This window comes from Rhododendron vialii, chromosome 9a, assembly GCF_030253575.1.
Source record: "Rhododendron vialii isolate Sample 1 chromosome 9a, ASM3025357v1".
NCBI classification, from domain to species: Eukaryota; Viridiplantae; Streptophyta; class Magnoliopsida; order Ericales; family Ericaceae; genus Rhododendron; species Rhododendron vialii.
The window spans coordinates 13,565,142-13,587,292 of record NC_080565.1 but is presented as its reverse complement, the minus strand read 5'-3'; the positions used below and the strand labels follow the sequence as shown (position 1 = coordinate 13,587,292).

Here is a 22,151-nt window from a genome sequence, read left to right as displayed (position 1 = left end):
TGAAATCCTTGGGTACTACAACAATCTTTTGGGCACTGAGTTCAGTCAGAGAAGGGATGCTTCCATGGTCTTATCTCTTGCTATTCATCAAAAAGTTCCTCAAGATCTAAAGGAGGGGTTGGTACAGCCTGTGTCAGAAGCTGAAATTTGGACTGCTCTTAAGTCCATTCATAGGGATAAGGCCCCTGGGCTAGACAGTTTTAATTCTGCGTTCTTTCAAGATAACTGGTCTATTGTTAAGGATGATGTTATTGCTGGGGTGCTTCATTTCTTTTTAACTGGTTCTATGCCTAATGGATGGAACTCTACAGCCATCACTTTGGTTCCCAAAATTCCAGCTCCTAATTCTATAAAAGATTACAGGCCTATTGCGTGCTGCAATACAATCTATAAATGTATAACTAAGATCTTGGCTAATCGTATTCAGGTTGTTCTTCCTTTGCTGATTGGCCCTTCTCAATCTGCCTTCCTCAAAGGTAGGTCTATAATGGACAATATTCTCTTAATGCAAGAACTGGTTAGGGGATACCATAGAGATCAAGGTCCTCCTAGATGTGCATTGAAGCTTGACTTGATGAAGGCGTATGATAGTGTTGATTGGGATTTCCTTTTTGGGATTATGAGAAGTATGAAGTTTCCTAGCCTCTATATTAGTTGGGTACAAGCTTGTGTGACTACCTCAAAGTTTTCTGTGCTTATAAATGGAGAGCTGAAAGGTTATTTTGCTGGTAAAAGGGGGATCCTAGCTCCCCTTATCTTTTCTTGCTTATTATGGAAGTTTTTTCTGCTCTGTTGACATCCAGAATTAGTACGGGGGTTTTCTCTTTCCACCCTAAATGTGAGCTATAAACCTTTCTCATCTAGTCTTTGCAGATATGTTTATTGTTTGTGGGACTAATTCTCAGACCTTCGCTACTATTGCTGGAGTGTTGGAGGATTTCCATCTTTTTTCAGGTTTGCAACCAAATTTTAACAAGAGCGCTTGTTTTTTTTGCTGGGGTGGGTTCTGATATGAAGTTGGATCTTAGGGCTATTCTTAATATTCCTGAAGCTTGCTTACCTGTCAAGTATCTAGGGGTGCCCTTAATTTCTACTAAGCTAACACATTCAGATTGTGTGATTCTCAAGGATAGAATACTCAGAAGGATTCAATCGTGGTCAAATAAATTGCTTTCTTTTGGAGGCAGAGCTCAGCTGATTAGCTTTGTCTTGTTTAGTATACAGGTATATTGGTCCTCTATCTTTATCCTGCCTCAGAAGATTATGAAAGAAATAGAAAGTATGCTAAGTGCTTTCCTTTGGAAAGGGGTGGAGCTAAAATCTTTTGGGGTTAAGGTGGTTTGGTCTTCTGTGTGTCTTCCTAAATGTGAAGGAGGATTGGGTTTCAAAAGAGTTAAAGAATGGAATCGGGCTGCTATGCTAAGGCTCTTGTGGGCTCTCTGTAAAAAGGAAGATATCTTATGGGTCAAATGGATTCATTCTTGTGTGATTAAAAATCGTTGTATCTGGTCAATGAACCTTCCCAATGACTCCTCTTGGACCCTTCGAAAGATTTTTGGTTTGAGAAGTGTAGGTCAGAAGTTTATTCTATCCAGCATTGGTAATGGCTTAAGCACCTTCCTTTGGTTGGATAATTGGCATACCCTTGGCCCTTTATTTCAGAGATATGGGAATCAAGTGGTCTTCAACCTTGGTAGGTCTCTTCATGCAACAGTTAGTTCTATTATTCATAATGGGACCTGGAGATGACATAGAATGAGGCTTCCTATTGTTCGAGAAATTGTGGCCTCCACAGATCCTAACCTCACATCCCACATGTTGACTTTGTCTGTAAATGGTTCTTTCTCTATTAGGTCAGCGTGGCAGGCACTTCGCTCTAATGGGCCTGAGGTGTTTTGGTTTAATATGGTTTGGCATAGGTGGCACATTCCAAGATGGTCTTTCATACAATTGCTAGCCCTTCTTGGTAGGTTGGCTACTAATGACAAACTAAGAGCTTGGGGTCCGGTCAATGACACTTCTTGTATCCTTTGTCAGGGTGGTTTTCAGTCCCATTCACATTTATTTTTTGAATGCTCTTTTACTTCTGATATCTGGGAGGTTGTGAAAGCTAAGTGTGGTTTGTTCTTCCTTCTCGTGCTCTCATGGATGAGATTCACTGGGGTTTAACTCATTGTAAGGACTGCTCTATCCAATCAAGACTATTCAAGCTCTGCCTTGCTGCTTCAGTGTACAATATTTGGAAAGAGCGAAATGGAAGGATTTTTCAACAGATTGGCCATGACTCTACTTCAGTGGTGCATTTGATTCTGGAGGAGGTTACGGCTAGTATGACCTCCTGGAGGCATGTTAGTAGGTCTACTACAAATATTTGTTTGATTCTAGAGTGGGGTTTAAATGTTGACCTCCTTTGCACAGTCTTGATTTATTCACTCTGTTTCTAGGTTTTTTTTTTCCTTCTACAGCTAGGGTTTGTCCTAGTGTAGTGAGGTGTTTCCCTTGTAAGGGTTCCTCCCCTTGAGGACTTTGGTTTGGTCCTGTTATATAAAAATTGTTCCAAAAAATATAGATGCCAATTTCAAATATCATCTTTACCACTTTCAAAAAAGGGAAAAAAGCTAAATTTTAGTCACGACTTGTAGAAATCTAATGGAGACAACCATTAACCTAAGAATGCCAACCAGTTAATGGAAAAATAAAAAAACACAGCTTAAAAATAGGCCGTTGAAAACTTCCAAGTTTGAAGCAAGCTATATACCTAGGTTTTCTTCCTTTTATTATCCTTGGCTTGCCTCACCCATCCTCTCCACCATTTTTCTCGTTAAATAAGAAAGACAACAAATGAGCATCAGGTGGAACCACACCACATAATATAGAGCTGAGCCACCATAAAAGATAAGCAAAAGAGAAGCAACTCAATTATGATAGGAAAAGGGAAAGATAAAAGAGACATCGAAAGAGGAGGTCCAATTTAGATGAGAAAAGGCGGGTTTGACCTATACCATGAACTTGCAAAAGGGAGACGTGCCAATATTCAACAGGCAAATGAGATAAAAGGTGAGCAAGGTGAAGCGAAATAGAACACGAACTACAAGCCCTGATGAAGCTAATAGAGCACGTTAAACACATTAAAAGTAACACCCTAACAATAGTTGTTTCCAATAAGAGATTCAGAACTTTCAAAGATAGATTCTTATGTAACCACAAAAGTAAAGCGATCACTTAATGAAAACGAAGACAATAGAAAACCATGAGTGCTAACCTTCACACTACCAGTCAAGAGGGATACGTTCCTATCAATCATATCAACTTTGAAACTGCAATGCCCAAGGAGCCCGCTGACATCATCAGTTTGCCAGTCATCCGCAATTTCCGCCGGTCTCAGGCACTGTTATATCCAAATCAAATGCCTCAGCCTAATTTAAATAATTATTCGTGTAGAGAAATAATGGACCAAACAAAACTATAAGAACCCAGCTGATAACAACTCACAAGTAGACACCTGATTCTGCTTAAAATTATTTGGAAGAACATTGTGTTCCCCAAGCAGAACTTCACCTCCTATAGCCTTCTCTAAACCCCATAATAAGTTTAAGCAAAGAACACTTTCCGCACTCTTTGGGCCAATAATGGCAATTTTCCCGTTTCAATGTCCAGCCTTCTTACAAAACACCTGACAAAGAAAGTATAACATGTACAATAATCAAAAACAGACAGCTGAACTTCGTCAGCCTTTGTCCTCTTTCAGTTCATTACTAGTGTCACACAACGTGCTTCACACGAATCGCGTGCTCAGTAAAATTGTTCAAAACTGTATTGTTGTTTTGAGCATGCAAACATGGCGTCGTTTAAAATGTAGATGTTAAACATGTATAGTTGATTTGTCTGGAATGCATTGTATAGACGTTAAACATGTACAGATGGTAAAGAAAATGTTGCAGTGGGGAGGGAGGAGATGTTATACTGTCAAAATTCACTAAAGAGATGAAGTTATATTTGCCAATTCTGTGTCGGCCGAGGAATGAAAAACCAAAGCTAAGCTGACAATTAAAAGAGCTGCTAACTAAAGCCAGAGTACTTAAGGTTTTCAAGTCTACATCGATGTTAGGATTGAGCACTAATGTGTGGTAGGTTGATAGGCTATGTTCACGAACAAATAATCTCCACCCATTGCCAACGAAAAATCCAACATTTTGGATACTCCATCTTTTTTTTCCTTTTGAAAGAAGTATAAACTCTTCATACTCATATTGTTCACAAGATGATCTGAATCGCTCAGGCAGCTCCTAGAAATGACAAATACAAGAATTAGAAGTTGGAGATTAATTTTTACATATTAGAGTCTCTCATATTAAACGGCCTTACCAATATTAGCAAATCGGTGTATCCCAGTGGTACCTTAGTTATGCATGATTCAAACAACAAAGGACGAAAATAGATTGACAAAAAGAACACAAAGAAACAAAAAAATGACCTACCATAGGCTCAAAAAAGCACAGTAATAAAAACTTCCCAGGAAATATACAAATGCGCTTATAGTGGTATTTCCAGCTTCCCTAATCAAAGAATATGAGACACAAAATTCAAAAGAACATTCGATTCAACCTATTTTTTGTGGCCAAAAATCAAGCCATCCCATGAATTTCTTGCATAAACCATCAGTTTTTTCCAATGATAACTTTTTCCTATATTCAAAAAGACTCGGTATTCATAAACTTGTGCCTACTTTCCCCTCATTACTTTCCATTGTATGAACATGAGAGGGGAAAAAAGGATTCAGCATTCAAAAAAGAAACAACTTTGATGTGGCCGTTGGGTGGCACTAAAACTACTGAAATAGTTATGTGAAACAATCACCTCAGTCATGGGAGCAATAATCAACTCTCATAGCCATTACCATTTTAACAGAACAAAAGAAGCACAGAGTGAGCACAAATCTAAGTCATGGGAGGCGAAACAACAACGAATGACTCTAAGCAGTATTTCTGCTTGGGGGAACATGAAATCAGTAAGATAGCAATTCAAAAAGAAAATAACACCATATCATAAAATACTACTAATCATTATTGTCGATATTGCAATTTGCAAGTGGTCCCCAATTAAACCCATATGCATCCCAAGTTGATGTAAAATAAAGCCCATCTTATTCATCACAGGTTCCTATTTTTAAAGAAGTAAACTCTCCCAAAATGAAGTAAGTGACAAAGGTTTGAGATGATAGACCAAATGGATAATGGGATGGAGCAAAATTTCTACATGAGAATAGATGTCCCTGGACCAAGGATCAGAATCCCACCTATTCCAGTCCAACAATCAAACATTTATTGCTTAAACCTCTAAATATTGACCATCAAAGGTTTAGGGACTCAACCTCTCTCTACAAACCTCTAAATATTGACCATCAGAGGTTTAGGAACTCAACCTCTCTCTACAAAGCCAATCCAGAGCCAATAGAAAGGAAAATCGTTGTATTAGTCAACCAAGAAACCAACAATACGTGCGTACATAATTACCAACAAATTGAACAAAAGAGTAGCAGCACTACCATTGGTGCCACCAACCTACTAAATTAGTCAAGAACGTCGCAGCAAAGTATTACCTGGAAAATTATAGTTGGTTCACGTTAGTTGCCCAATCCTTTCAGCCATATCATGTGATTCCAAATGCTGACAGCCTCTCTTGCTTCCAGCTTGCTCAAGACCTTTCAGCAAGCATGGCAACTCTAACTTATATAGGCAGAATTACATCCTTTCAATAGGGGATCTATGTTCAACAGTGGGCCCAACCTGATAGAAAACAATAATGAAGACAGATATTTACTAATCAAGCTACCCAGAGATCACAAAATTCAACACTCGGAAAAATATATGGATAACTGAAGAGAAAGATCAGTTTAGTCCTTGGTTTTCTTTGACCATCACAACCAAAGTAGCGAAGCAGTAAGATAAACATTGTTGCCAACTAACCTAGCTATGCTATAGATACCATATACACAAACAGAGAGACAAAGAAATACATGCAACATGATCAACTCAAACGTCTAAGGGCAATTTTGGTTGCTGCTACTGTAGAAAGTCACTCTCCTCCGAAATTGCGGTATGGACTCGATCTTTAAAGGACAATGAAAAATCAAATAATTAAAAATCAGGTTTTTATCACACAGCTTTAGTGACCTAAAAGTTGTACATAATTCAACTTGTTGGGTTTCCACTTGGGATTCTATTGCGACAACTTTCATTGGAAATATTCTACCAAGCAATAAACTCATCTCCATTTCCCAGCAAAAGTGAGAAAGAAAAACACATTCCACATGAAGCGAAGAGAGACATAAAATCCTAAAAACCAAAAAACTTTGAAAAAACTCCAATATATTATCAGCATTCCCTGGATGGAATTCTATTTCATGGCACAAAGGGAAAAAATGAGTGATGACTACAATCAAATAGCCAAAGATGTGCCTATCAATTTAAATTAGCCAACACAGAACAAAGAGGGCTGCTCCAGTTCCCTTCATCATTGAACAAACTAATTTTATTCTACACCATTAAAACCAAAGAGAAAATCTTATTTACAGAGCCTCCGTAGCTCAATCTCGACCGTCCAAAAGTGTTTTGGACGATCCGGATTGAAAACAATCCATTAGCGGTAATAGATATCTATTACTGGTCAAAGTGTAAAAACATATCTCAACTGAAACGGACAAGTGTGATCGCGCGGCTCCATTAATAACCTATTCAGCCTCCATGAATAAGTCAATCTCAAAACCAAAAATAATGCTCAAAATTACAGGGGTTCTCTCTCGAAGCCCTCATTCAAGTATCTAATAACCGAAACGCAAAGAATAAAGGTGTCTGGCTACCTAGATTTTTGAGGGAAATTGGCAGCATGGGCCAAGGATTATTAGAAAAGCTGCTGACCATGGCTCAGTTGAGTAGTTCAAATAGTGTGATTAAAGATTACTACCTACCATTAATCTGTTGTTCAAACAACATATAGATAAAAGTGACTTTGCCAAAGCCATTTTTGGCTTGTTACAGTGTCCAAAAAGGCCACACAAAAAAATTGCTGCTAAGCCTGCTGTACCAATTTGGTGTCATTCTGGCACAATCTCACATCTAGATATGGGAGATTTGGCAAAATCAAAGTCGGTGCCAAATTTGGCACCGCACCAAAGATGGCTTTGTAGCAAAAGATCGAAACACGTGGACTTAGATTTTGCCAACTGCCAAGTCATGGCTTTGGCAGCCTAAATGACTCATTAGTGGACTTGCTTTAACTATGATATTTCTAATTGACTGGTCCAAATGAATAACAGAAGCTGGCAACAGTGGAGGTTTTAGATGGGTCAAATGACTTAAAGCATTACTTTGTCAGGAAAATAAATCTGCATTTTGATGCTAACAAAGAGGTCTTGACCTAGCACGATCATAAGTGTTATCCAACCCTAGGGTTGTGGCGTGAGTTCGTGTCTCAGGAATTAGCCTCTCCATAAAAGTGGGGTAAGGCTGCCTTGTGTACTGGTTTGACCTTGTAATCCGTATGCATGGACGCAAGCTCCATTCTCTGTTCCCCCTTTTAGTTCCGCACAAAGTCAAGAAACTCAGACATACCTTGGATAAGGATTGCCTTTCACCAATTTATGCCGATATTTATGCCATCGATAGTGGTCATCAAGAATATCAACCTCACTCGTAGTTTGAACAACTTCACGTGGTTCACGAATTGGTTTAAGTACTGATGTGATATCAGAACCGATACTGTCAAACTTCTTGAGAAAAAATTTGGGCAGTTCAATCGAAGTTAGTACCATGACAGTTGAACACAGCTATTAACATACAGATAAAACACTCTACAGCCTCACTTAAACATCATCATCTTCGCTTTGAAAATGGGTCATCATCATCAACCTCATCGTTTGTGCTATTCAATTGGGGAACTGCACCTTCAACAATATCATCATTTGTTCCAAGAGGAGATAGCTCAGGGGTCCCATCTGGCTCAATGTGAGAATACATCCGAGCAATTACGCCAGATTTGTCTTCAAAGAACCAACAAGGAATCACTTCAGTACACCATAAATTTTAAAAAAAGAGAAAACACAGGAAAGTCTCTTTATTTACCTTCTTCAGCTGTTAAAGACGAAACTTTATCAGTTTTCTATTGGTAGGACATAATAGCACCTGCAGAAGATCGACGGGCAGGTTGAGGTTTAGGATGATAATGTGTACCCTCCACAATCTCCTTGATTTGCCCATCGAAAGAGCATTTGAAAATCTTCTTCACCTCACAGTTAGGATGTGTACATTTGTAATAGCTCCGTGGAAATTCACATCCTTTGACAAGTTTCTGCCCATACTTACGCCAGTTATATCCATCATCAGATGACCTATCAGCAGAGACATGAGGCCCAATATATCTTTATGATTAGATTCTGATACTTGTTCCCCTGAATTTAGGGACAATCCCTCCTTAAACTCATCATAATCAACTCCAGCAGGTGCCGTCGATGTTTGTTGAAGCATACATATGAACAGGTGTATGTAGTTTAACTTCTTTTGAGGATGATGCCATCGCACTTTTCACAGAAGTCAGTGATGCAAATGGTTGAGATTGGCATTGAGCTTGAAATTGTCACAGGTGTACGTAGTTTAGCTTCACTTGTCATGCCTGTAGTCTGCAAGAAAAATGTAAAGCAGTGAGTACACAGCACCAAAAATCAGTTCAAGGATAGTCACAGATGCATCAAACTGATATATATAGTCATGATTCTTCTTTTGATTAAAACTAAGGCCATTAATTTAGTGTACAAGAACCCTCATCCACCTCCACCCCGTAGTATCTTCCTATTAAAAACACAAAAGGTAGTCATCAAAGAAACATGCAGCATTAGTTGTCAGCATAAGATGTATACAGGAAAACACTCATATTATGTAGCACTTGTGCCTTTGCAACAAGCATTCTAGTATTCTAAATAGATCTGAAATATAATTTCACTGCAGCATCATAATTATAAATGTGGCATCGGGGGATGCACAAATGAATGCCAACCTAAAAATATCTAAGTTTCTGCAAACGAATTAAAAATGAAACACATGGGTTACGAAAGGGCAAAAGTACCTGTTGACAAAAGTTTCATGAGTTGTAATATCCAGAAAATAGATGTATGGTCTAAATCCTATATTGAAGAAGAAACTTGAAACAATATTTCATTTCTTGTTTAGTTCATGTTCAAATGAAAGAAATATATTTTTGTCCCTAATTTCTTCCCTTTTCTAAAAAAAACGCTTTCACTTTTGTCCTCTTGTTTTCGTTTCACTTACTATGTACTCCGTATGTGTAACAACTCCGATTTTTCATTCAATAAAAAATCTCGTTGTTATTCGAAATTTCGTAATTTCTCTTAACTGCTCGATGGTTTTCATATTAATTATTAGCGATTGGTCTTTAAGCAATCGATCGCCTTATCATCTTACCCCTCGACTAGAAACCCTAATTACACTTTAGCCCTCAAGAATCGTTTCTTGACTTTCAAGCCCTACTTAGCAAGCCTAGTTAGCTTCTAACCGGCTTGATGGAGTAACCAAACTAGAAAGTCACCTAGTTACTTTTCCCTAACCATAGATGGACCGTTTTGCCCATCTTGAACCTTTTGAACCCTAGACTAGAAATTGTTTAATTATTTTCTTTTATTGTTTTGGTTTTATTCTTTATCCTTTGGACGATAAATGTTAGGGGAACTATTATCCATTGGATAATAGAAACCCAATTCTTTATATTAAAAGGATTTTTGAAAGATTTGAACAAGTACTTTGATCTTTTAAAAAATGACACTTATAATTATTTGAAAAGTACTTTTGATTATTTTTTCTAATAAAAGTACCCAAGTAACTTTGGTCCATTGGACAATAACCGTTAGGGTAATCTTTACCCAGTGGACAAAAGCCTTTCCTTTATTATATTTGGTTAAGTACATATATATATAAACACATGTGTAATAACAAAAGGACATGTAGTCTTTTTCAAAAACTTAATTTATGATTTAAAGTACTCGTACCTTATTATCCTTTGGTTAATAACCGTTAGGGGTTTTATTATCCATTGGGTAATAGGTTCATCTTCCAACAAAGTACTTGGCTCAATAAACTAATATTTTGTTAAGATTCCCGGAGTACAAAAGTACATTATTATATTAATTAAAGTACTCGTACCTTTATATTAGTTTAAAGGGTAAATCTTGACCTTAAATCCTTTTAGATTTTAAAAGTACCAAAGTACCCTTTTATTTATTTGTGTTCTTACATTTTAGTACATACATATATATATGTATAGCATGAGGGAGAGAGAGGAGAGAGGAGAGAGAGAGAGTCGTGAGGGAGAGAGAGAGGAGAGAGGCCGAGAGAGAGAAAGAGGGAGAGGGAGAGAAAGAGAAGGAAGGAGAAGAAAGATGGGACTTGTACTTTGATATTCTTCATCTTTTCAAACTTGGAAGATGAATATCTTCCATATCTACCACCATTGTCCTCCTTTGTACCACTTTCAATTGTTTAAACCAAGAATCTTGTACCAATGTCTCCTCCTTTCCAACATATCTTCCGAAAATCCCATCCAAGGTATTAAGACTAGCCATGCAAGCCTAGATAGCCCCATGGCCTAACCCATCAAGCTTTCAATCAAGCTTGACAAGTGAAAGAAATCAAAGATGTAGAGAGAGAGAGAGAATTCGGTTGAGAGAGGGAGAGGAGGAGCCTTGGCCTATAAATAGCAAGTCATTCCAAGCTTAAACTCACACCTTCAACCATTGCTCTCACTTCTCTCTAGAAATTTCAAGAGTTCTTGCTTCCAAAGTTCTTGCTTTCTTATGTTCTTGAGTGTTCTTGAGAGAAACCACTAAACCACCTTCCAAAACCACTTTTAGATCTTTTAAAGTAGCTTAGTTAAGTTAGAAAGTTGTTTCTAGGAAAAGAAAGTGCATCTCTTTTCCTTTCGAAGCAAACCGACGCCGTTACGCCGCCGAAATCCAAAACCGACGACCAAATCTTCTTAGCCGACTACTACCGCCAAGAAGCAAGGTAGGATCTCCTTATCTTCCATCCCAAGTAGTTATCCTTACCAACTTTCCCAAATATAGTCTTGTACCCAAATATAAGTTCATTAGGAAGTAACCTTGATCATTGCATTTAAAGTAGATAATGTTATCTTTTGTTGGAAACGTATGAAATGCATGATGTTCGTTATTAAGTGAATCAAGCATGTCAAGTAGTTTAAAATGGATGATCTTGTTAGATTGAATGCTACAATGAATGATATCGTATGTGAAAAAGTCTCACCGCGGAGTCTATGCATGAGAAACGAGACACGGAAATCGTGAAAGTAGAAACATGACATCTAGGGTGTGGTTTATGAAAGGGCGTATTTTGAAAAGTGTGAAATGTTTTGGAAACCACAATGTGGCCGGACGTAGTAGCCCATTGTGTGGTGTGTGTTTTGTGTGCCAATGGGAGACCGGGACGGCGGAACCATTGTGAGGATACTCGGGAGACTGGAAAGGCGGAACCGAGGTTGGGTGTGTGCTTGGTTATCCGCGTTACGGAGCCAATGCAATGTGTGCCAATGGGAGCCCGGGACGGCGGAACCATTGTGAGGATACTCGGGAGACCGGAACGGCGAAACCGAGGTTGGGTGTGTTAAAAACGAGTTTTTGAAAAGGTGATACGTTTATGAAATGTGGAAAAATGTTGACACGGTCTACGAGGAGTCACGTAGGAGAAACCCACAAATCTTAGACACCAACGTTGAATGTTTATCGTATACGAATGTGTTGTTGTTAGTATTGGCTAGATAAGCATGCTATGAGAAATTCTTTGACTATGTGTTGAATTGTTGTAAGTTAAGGGTTAGAGGGTTGGATTATTCTATTGAGCGTTTTAGCTCACGGTGTTGCCTTTTTGGTGACCCTGGCCTATTATATTGGTGGCGACACCGGTATAATATGTCAGACTTCATAGATGAACAGAGTGAACTTTACACCTTGGAGGCCTTTGGAGCCGAAGAGCTGGCCCGGATGGAAGAACAAGCGGAGCAGTAGTTAGGAACCTTAGTTCCCTTCCGTTTGTAATAAAAGTACTTCTTTTAAGTTTTGTTGTAATAAAGAGCCTGACTCAGTTTATTTTCAATAAAATTACTTATTTAACGTACCCAAAATTCGGGGCGTTACAGTATGTCTTATATCTCTTCCACCCCAAAAACCCAAACAGTGTTATGCTCATGGGTATCACCGTATCACACACATGATTCAAAGTGTTTCCTCACGGAGACCTAGACCCTCAAAAGTCTAAAACAATATAAGGCTTCTGCTAAATTACACAAGCATCCAAAAAGAAAATGTCCAACAAAACAGGAATATGGAGAAACTTATAGATCTCCTTAAACTTCTCGTTCTATACCTAATTGGCTAATTCCCGTTCTTGCCCTAGTGTTTGCGCTGCTTATACCCCCTACAAGATCAATGCGATATCATAAATAATCAATGATGAGAAAAGTAAAATGTTAGTCCCCATTAGCAGATAATATTGAACGAGACTTCATCTAGATCAACAGGAAAACAACTCTTTATCAATGAACTTCGTAACTATTTCCAAAGGTAATGAAACAAGACTCTAAATCCCCAACCAAAATCCTATCATAAACGAGATGAGGAGTACATCAACAACAAAAATTGAGATGAGAATATGCACAAATCAAAAAACTGAGAAAAGGCGTGTGTTCGCACAACCACACATGCAACTTTTCAAATCTAATACCTTAGAAAATTGAATCCATTGCATGCAAAAACATTCCAGTTCCCAATTTTCAGAGTCTGTCAGGCAAGAGCAAAACGAACCAATCGAACACAGGAGCAAGACGATCAATCAAACACGGGAGCAAGACGAATCGATCGATATTGGGATCTTGAACTCTCAGCATCGAGTCTGCTATCATCATCGATGTGGTTCACAGCTTAGAGAGAGAGAGAGAGACAGCAATCCTGAATTTCAGCCGAAATTAACGTGAACATAGTGACCTGGGAACACGATTTTACCAAAAAACCCTCTAACCCAACACCACCAAAGAACAAAATAGTATGTAAAAAAGAGGACACAGAGGAAAAACCTCAAAAATCCAAAAACCCATTAAAGTAATTTGTAAATAACCTAAATAGTGGCTATGCCCCACCACTTTAAAGCGTGAAATTACTAAAACGCTGAGAACCAAGAAGAGTTGGATTAAGCCCCCTAGTTTCCAAACTAAGGGGAATTTTCGTCCAACCATGCCAAAGTGTAAGTCACAACTTGGAAAGGTATTCCTTTATAGGCGCTTGTGGATGTTACTTACCTCATCCCCAAATCCAAATTCCAGATTCTTGAGTGTTAAAACAGATCTCCCACTTCTTCCACTCTCAGGGAATCAAATTTTCATTTGTTTTTGTATAGAAGGCTTGTCAATTTGTTCATAAAAATGACACAGCAGTTATTAACGCCACCAATAATGAAACAGAATGTGAACGAAATCTTGATCAAGCCACGTAGAAAGCAACTTTGCTTTAGTAATGCATATCAATGTGTCTCACGTAGCAGTTATTAAAAAGGTCCAAAGAGTCTACAACAATCAGTGAAGTTATTTTTTCATGTTTAACTAACAGGAACAGTAAATAAAAATCACAGTTCCTTTTACAGAAGCAAAGAAGCTACCCAGATTGCAGCTTGCAACAGGATGTGACACTAACATAGTACTAAGCCAGCAAACATATTCTACAAAGACCATCCTTGATTACCACACAGAACAAGGAGACGAAAACAAAATAATCAAAATAGGTGATAATGTGTAGATCTAAATACCAATCCTCATTCTCTTTACCAGGATCTCTTAGCATTTCAAAATGTTTTTCTTTTTCCAACATTTCAATAAGTAGGAGCGAAAACCCAGAAAACGGCTTTCCTTCACATTTCGACATTCCTTTCCTTTTCCTTTTCCCCTACCTGTACCCGGCTACCGGCTATCCCTACCCCCACCAAATTCGAGTTCTAAGCAATGTCTACCTAATTTATGTCTCAGGTTTTGAAGGCACCGTTGGCAATGTTAGAGCTCTCAAGGGACACAATTTTGAAGACACTGTTGGCAATATTAGAACTCTCAAGGGATACTTATTAGCTCCAAACCATGATGCCCACTCAGGCAAAAGGAAAAATCATTACAGAAGCTCATAGAAGGATACCTAGAACGTTATTTACAGTAATACAAACTCGTTGGGTGCATTTTAGGTTAACATGAGCACCCCTTCAAGCAATGTACCGGTAATGATCCTGAAAATTAGCAACATATCCACTCCTTATTCAAAATTTTAATCCAAATTAAAAATAGCAAAGAAAACATCCAAAACCTTTCACAGATTCTTCAACAACCCTAAACAGTGCCGAATAATAGTTCCCTTGCAGCAACAAACATAGTAATGGGTGTAATTGTTCAGAGCAAAAATCCTCATAATTACTAGAAAATACAATAAATGAGAATTAATATCGTTACAACTTAGAAATCATAAAAGTGTAGAAAACAGACCAAAGGGATTTCAGAGCTTGGTGGTGAAGATCTCATGTGATAATATGGAATATCCCATATTATTACCATCCAAAATCTGTAATACAAACTCAAGTATAAAGTACAGCAACCACATGCCATCATCTAACAAGCGCTAGCAACCGAAATAGAGCACATGCAACACGAACACAAGTTAACAGGCCACCATCTCAACAAAACACACGAAGCACATGCATACATAAAATCACAAGTACAAACAAGTTAAAGAACCACAACAGCAACCGCCATGCCAGTTTCTCAAAAAAGACCACTAATTGTTTACATTATTCTTTCTTTTTAGAAGTGGAGTTTTTGCGCAAAGAAATCCACAGGTCCTTCTATAGTGCAACCTCGAAAAAAATCCCTTTCAGCTTTGACAAAAGAACTAATTTTGTTCTGCAGGAATGAAACCCAAATACCCTACAAGAGTTATTCATTGGCAAAAATGATTGAAACAAAGCAATAATTTTTCTTCTTTCAGCGCTACATTTTTTATGTCAAAACAAAGGACACTCAACAGAGGAGCAAACCTAAATCCCTCGCCCAAATGTCCCCCAACAAAGAAAACAGCTATTTATACACCGACGCAAACACCACCCAACAAAGGGATAAACACCGAGCTGATCATTACCTTAACGCACGCAGAACCCAATGGAATAGCCTGGGAGCCTTGACGAAAGCAGAAGAGAAGTCCACACTGCGACAAAAGAAGGCAAAATAACTGAGGCAACACTAAGCCAACAAACGCAACATGCAAAACCGCAAATATACTCTGGAGTGTAAATTCCTCACAAAAAAAAAAAAAAAAAAAAAAACCCAGATGAGATGCAGTGACAATGGCTCTAATTAGGATAGCTCATAGTAATGAGAGAACTGATTTCAAGAAGCGGAAACCAATTCATTAACACTACCAAAAATAGAGAAAAACCGTTTAGCAAAGCTGGCCCCAAAAACCATTTAGAAAAATCAAGAAACCAATGTGGTACTCTAGCTGTCAAGCGCTATCCATACGGCACAAAGCATCTAATCATGCAAAGCTTTAATGTAGATCAATATAGCAAAAGAAAAACCAAAAAGTGCTAATTAGGATAGCTCATAGTTAATCATAACTGATTTAAAGATCAACAATCAAAAAGGCTTAGGCATTTCATTGTGATAGGTCATAATTCCAAGCCTTGCAAAAAGGTGGACTCCAAGCTATGGAGAAAAATCAAACCAAGATGAATTCGAAAAAGTAAAAAGAAATAGAATAAACATAATCAGCCTAAGCATGGTTTCTATATTGACAAGTCAATTGCTACCCAAATTGTAGCACAAACTAAAAAAGCTACCGAGAAGATAACTCTAACAAGGAACTGTGGCTCACTTAGCTTATGTTGATGACAAAACAAACCCAAGATGCCGTTTTACATCTAGAACAAAATAAAATACATTCTGCTAATAGCCTAGTTAGTGCAAACTAGGGCTGTCCACCAAACCGACCTGACCCGAAAATACATGCAACGGACGGATCTGATTACTCTTTCGGGTCGGGGTCGGGCCTGTTTAGTCAGATTTCGTGATATGTCGGTCGGGTGTCGGGTGCACCATATAATTCCTCGGGTGACCCGACCCGACCAAGAAATCGTGTATAAAAGGAAAAAAAAGCCCTAGATCTATTACAGCTCCCAAATTCCTCTGTTACTCCTCCTGTCTCCTCCTCCTCCTCCCTTCTGCTCCTCGTTTTCTCTCTCTCCCACAGCCCCCAAATTCCCACCGGCCACCACCACCAGTCCACCGCCACTCCTCCTTCTGCCGATCGACCCACCGGCCACCGTGGTACATCTCTCCTCTCTCTTTCTCTCGATCGATCTTGAACTCTCCCGTCCATCTCTCTCTCCCTCTCTCTCCCGTTCATCTCTCTCTCCCTCTCTCTCCCGTTCATCTCTCTCACTCTCCTTCCCTCTGTAGGAATGCTAAGGTTTCAGAGTTGAAAGCATTTTCTGTCAAGGAAGCCATGGAAAATCTTTGGTTCGTGATCTTGTTTTCAAGGAATCAAAAGAAACCATTGACAAGCTGTATTATGTAATCAGTGAACAATTTCTGGGTTGTATGCAATCAGTGAACAATTTCTGGGTTCTATGTAATCAGTGAACAATTTCTGGGTTGAACGCATTTTCTCTCTCTCTCTCTCTCTCTCTCTTTCGATCTGTTTGTTTGCAGCCAGTTCCAAATCCGACCGAACCCGACAAATTTAATCCGAGTGCATTTCGGTCGGAGCCCGACGAGAGTTTCGGTCGGGCTCGGGTGGACATTTTGGTAATCCGAAAAAAGTCGGGTCGGGTCCAACCCGACCCGAATCCGACCAAATCCGATCCGTGGACAGCCCTAGTGCAAACCATGACTGATGCATCAATTTGAATATTAGGCTTGATGCCTTGATGAAACTAATTACATCCATTGCATGACTGATGCGTCAATTTAAAGCTTGATGTTTGCCAACTCATAAAGAATACAAACCACCATACGGATTCAAGATTACTGCTACATGACTTATGTATCATATTAGAATTTTTTTGTCAAACCTTTACCAAAAATAGAAAAAAGAAAGAAGGAAGAGAGAAAGAGAGGGATAAGTAGGACACTCAATTTCCGATAGCAAAGTTCGGAAAGTCAATTCTACTCTCAAATCAACACCCAAAAAAATTTGACTCAGTCAGATAGCACAATGTGAAACAAATGCTCAATAAAACAGAATAGAAGCTTGCCACCATTGGCAAGGCAACATTACAGCAGCTTAGCACGAGTTGAAAATAAATCAGATGAAAAGAAGATATCTATGTTCACTCAACATAGTGGATAATGAAGAAAAAAAGTGTCCTCCAAAATTAGTGACCCAATGGAGCGCTTCATAAATTTCATCGATCACTCAAAGTGAGATGCAAAAAGAACAAACAGGAAAAACTCACATACACATTCGCACCCCACAAACCAGAGTCCACAAAAGATCATAAAAATTGAATAAAAAACAACACAGTACAAATATATGACACACTTCCAAAGCTACTTCTACATGGGTCCACAAGCATTCCCAAGTCCCAAGCCAAATCAATCATGTCAATTGCAGTAGAGTACCTAACACATGCATAGATACATCAACAATTTCCATGCACAAAGATCATAGGAAAAAAAAATATTATACTTCAAAAATATTTTTACTGAGCTATATCTACATGAAAGATATTAAAATGAAAGAAGCACAACATAACAGAGTAGTGAAACCAGATACATTGCTTGCAACTTAAACTCATTTAGCTTCCAACAAGTGAGAATATGAGAATAAAAGACCATAAGGCCTAGATTGGTGGAAATAACTTTTATCACCTTAACAACTTCCTATGAGCACTTCTCTATAGTACTCCAATTATTCATCAAAGGATTGACATCCTATCATAGCAGCATCATAATGCAATGAGTTCAAGCCTCCATGGTAGAAGTTAGAACGGAAGAGTCAAAGGAGGACAGTTTCACAAGATCTTATGTGAATACAACCATTCAAGATACTAAAAACCTCATAAATTATTTTGATATCTAAAGTAATCTTCCCAAAGACCCAAACTGGAAAAAAAAAAAAAATTTGTTCAGAGAATCGGAATCAGCACCAGGAATTTCAGCTAGGGCTGCCATCAAATTGAAGGTTAACTTAAATGCTAAATTCCGAAAAAAGCTTAAACATCAAATTCGGTGAATACTTTGAGAAATAAATTTTGACAAACAATCAACTTCCAACAGTAAGGCTTCCATTATGGTAAAGTGGGATCACTTTAAGCAATGCAATGGAAACCAAAATGCAAGTGAAATGAATCTGATCGCAAGCATATCTATCTCAGTCAAATGTGAAGAATCCAAATTTGCAGCTATAAAATAAAATTTGAGGATCACTAACTGATCCAAGATGCAAACAAACTCAAATTCCTGTTGGGTTACAGCACAATCCATTTGAAACACAGGGAGAGTGATGATTACAGAGAAGAAATCCCTTCCCTTAGATCATAAAAAATGCCTCACCTATTGCTGGAGCTCCACCTACCAAACACAAAAAAACAGCCCCACAAAAATAAATTAAGAAACCAGAAAATAATCAGGAATCATGTAGCTGTCAACGCAAGAGTATCACAAGGCGAGACCCAGTGCTAAACAAGCCAAAAACCCAAAATAAGACAGGAATAAAACCCCATAGAAAATCAGAGCCCCAACAAAAATTCAAACAGAAACATAATAAATAATAATAAAAACAGCCCAAAAACATAGGAGTATCAATGTGTATAGGGATTCATTAAAACTCCACAAAAAAAGAAGAAGCAATATGTCCATAAGTGAACGGATAGGCGGATTCATAGGTGCATGTGGGTGTATGAAATACAGGGTGAGGCTGAGATCTACTTGAATCAAGCCAAGGACCTTGACTCTGTCATGGCTGCAACGAGTTGCCTCGCCAATAAACAAGTCCGTCCTCAGAACCTGATTTTAACCCTGCAAAATTAATCATCACTGATTCTTTGAACATCAGTTGTTAATGGGTTCATGGTCCGGCTTGCAGCGCTTGTTGTTCCTAATGATGGAGACAGAAAAATATCATGAACAAGAAACCGGAAGCCAAGCGAAAAGGGTTGGATATGATCCAAACCCCATTCCTTCTCCTCAAATACACATATACATACACATGTGTATATATAAATATTGATCTAAACAGGCTTTACCTATTCAACTCTTCAAGAGAGTTCAGATCGATCAGTTGAATCATCATAGCATCCAAAACGTAAGAAAGAAAGAGTTGGGTGGGTAGCCATGGCACAATAAAGAATAGCAAATGGACAAGAGAGAGAGAGAGAGAGAGAGAGAGAGAGAGAGAGGCATATTGCTTTCTCAAAGGCCTAGTATGTGGCTAAACGGGAACCACGAGGAAAATATATTGCTGAAATGAGAACCCATATACGACTGAGATGAGAACCCAGCACAAGAAGTCAAATGACAAGTATGGACAACCGGCCAAGAATACATCACCAGCAATTGAGGGGCAAAATTGTCCAAATTGGACAAAAATGGCAAGCCATCTAATTGCCAAAGTGTTCCTTTTTATATATGGTTAGACATGCCAATTTCAAAATCAAATGAGATCAATAAACATGCCAATATCAAATATCCTATTTAACACTTTCAAAGAAGGGAAAAAAGGTAAATTTTAGCCTAAACAACCCCCACCCCCCCCCCCCCCCCCCCCCCCCCAAAAAAAAAAAAAAAAAAAAACTTGTAGAAATCTAATGGAGACAACTGTTAACCTAAGATTACCAACCAGTCAACGGGGAAAAAAAAAAAAAAAGCAGCTTAAAAATATGCCATTGAATACTTTCAAGTTTGAAGCAAACCCTATACCTAGGTTTTCTTCCTTTTATTATCCTTGGCTTGCCTCACCCATCCTCTCCACCATTTTTCTCGTTAAATAAGAAAGACAACAAATGAGCATCTAGTGGAACCACACCACATAATATAGAGCTGAGCCACCATAAAAGATTAGCAAAAGAGAAGCAACTCAATTATGATGGGAAAGGGAAAGATAAAAGAGACATCGAATGAGGATGTCCAATTTAGATGAGAAAATGCGGGTTTGACCTATACCATGAACTTGCAAAAGGGGAGACGTGCCTAAATTCAACAGGCAAATGAGATAAAAGGTGAAGCAAGGTGAAGCGAAATAGAACACAAACTACAAGCCTTGATGAAGCTAATAGAGCACGTTAAACTCATTAAAAGTAACACCCTAACAATAGTTGTTTCCGATAAGAGATTTAGAACATTGAAAGAAAACCCAAAAAAAACAAAGAAAACGGTTTTCCTTCACATTTCAACATTCCTCTCCTTTTGCTTTTCCTTTTCCCCTACCCCCCACCAAATTCAAGTTCTAAGCAAAATTTACATAATTTATGTCTCACGTTTTGAAGACATTGTTGGCAATGGTAGAACTCTCAAGGGACGCAATTTTGAAGACATTGTTGGCAATGTTAGAAATCTCAAGGGATACCTTCTTAGCTCCAAACCATGATGCCTGCTTAGGCAAAAGGATAAATCATTACAGAAGCTCACAGAAGGAGAAGGATACCTGGAATATTATTTACAGTAATACGAGCTCGTTCTGCACATTTTAGGTTAACATGAGCACCCCTTCCAGCACTGCACTGGTTATAATCATGAAACCGAGCAACATCTCCACTCCTTCCTCAAATGTTAATCCAAATTAAAAATAGTAAAGAAAACATCCAAAACCTTTCACCGATTTTTCAACCCTAAACAGAGCCGAAGAAATGTTCACTTGCAGCAACAAACATAGTAATGGACGTAATTGTTTGGAGCAAAAATCCTCGTAATTACTACAGATTGCAATAAATGAGAATTATATAGTACAAAATCACAATAAGCATATTAAACATAGCATAGAGATTTTAGAGCTCGTTGGTGAAGATCTCATGTGATAATATGGAATATTTCATGTTATTACCATCGAAAATCTGTTGTACGAACACAAATATAAAGTACAGCAACCACATGCCATCATCTAACAAGTGCTAGCAACCGAAATAGAGCACATGTACCACGAAAACAAATTAAAAGGCCACCATCTCTAAAAAAACACACAAAGCACATGCATAAGTAAAATCACAAGTACAAACAAGTTAGAGGGCCACAACGCCAAGCCAGTTTCTCAAAAAAGACCGCTGATTTTTTACATTATTCTTTCTTTTTTGCTGTGGAGTTTTTGCGCAAAGAAATCCACAGGTCCATCAACAGAACAAACTCGAAAAAGCCCGCTCAGCTTTGACAAAATAACTAATTTTGTTACCCTACAACAGTTATTCGTTGGCAAGAGTAATGGAAATAAAACAATAATTGTCTTCTTCTTTCAGCACTACATTTTTTATGTCAAAACAACAACGGACACTCAACAGAGGAGCAAACCCAAATCCCTAGCCCAAATGCCCCCCAACGAAGAAAACATCTATTTTTACACGCGAACACAAACACCACCCAACAAAGGCATAAACACCGAGCCGATCATTACCTTTACGCACACAGAACGCAATGGGAGCCTTGATGAAAGCAGAAGAGGAATCCACACTGCAACAAAATAAGGCAAAATGACTATGCAGTGTAAAATCCTCACGCAGAAAAAATCAGATGAAAGGCTTACCCACACACAAAGAAGAGACGAAAAAAGATGGAGGCAACGCAGAACACTGCTTTTGGGGTAATAAGAAATACCGAGGGCGCAGAAATCTATTCTCTCTCTTAAGCCCCTACACGGTAGCCCATTGAGTTGGCTATGGCGGAGCACCATCCCTACGCCGTCCCATCGCAGGCTCCAAGGTGAAGATTTTTCTGGACCCATGAAGAAAAATTGACAAATTTATCAACACGAACTGATTAATCAACACAAAATCAAGAAGACACAGGGAAAATAATATAAAAAAAAAAAAAAAAAGCCTAATAGAAGTAGATAAATGTAAGTT

At 38.4% G+C, this 22,151-nt stretch overlaps 2 long non-coding RNA genes across 3 annotated transcripts; both read right to left on the bottom strand.

The window, feature by feature from the left end:
* Positions 1 to 6,859: 6,859 nt before the first annotated feature.
* On the bottom strand, positions 6,860 to 22,106 carry LOC131300598 (uncharacterized). The gene is made up of 5 exons (XR_009191006.1): positions 21,833 to 22,106; positions 15,242 to 15,307; positions 12,801 to 12,996; positions 8,121 to 8,674; positions 6,860 to 8,038 (listed from the first exon to the last, which is right to left on the bottom strand). It is a non-coding gene; the product is annotated as an uncharacterized LOC131300598 (long non-coding RNA).
* On the bottom strand, positions 18,541 to 21,724 carry LOC131300600 (uncharacterized). 2 transcript variants are annotated; one of them, XR_009191008.1, is made up of 3 exons: positions 21,704 to 21,724; positions 20,023 to 20,817; positions 18,541 to 19,122 (listed from the first exon to the last, which is right to left on the bottom strand). It is a non-coding gene; the product is annotated as an uncharacterized LOC131300600 (long non-coding RNA). The 2 variants fall into 2 exon arrangements; XR_009191009.1 differs by having other exon boundaries at positions 18,541 to 18,675.
* Positions 22,107 to 22,151: the final 45 nt, after the last annotated feature.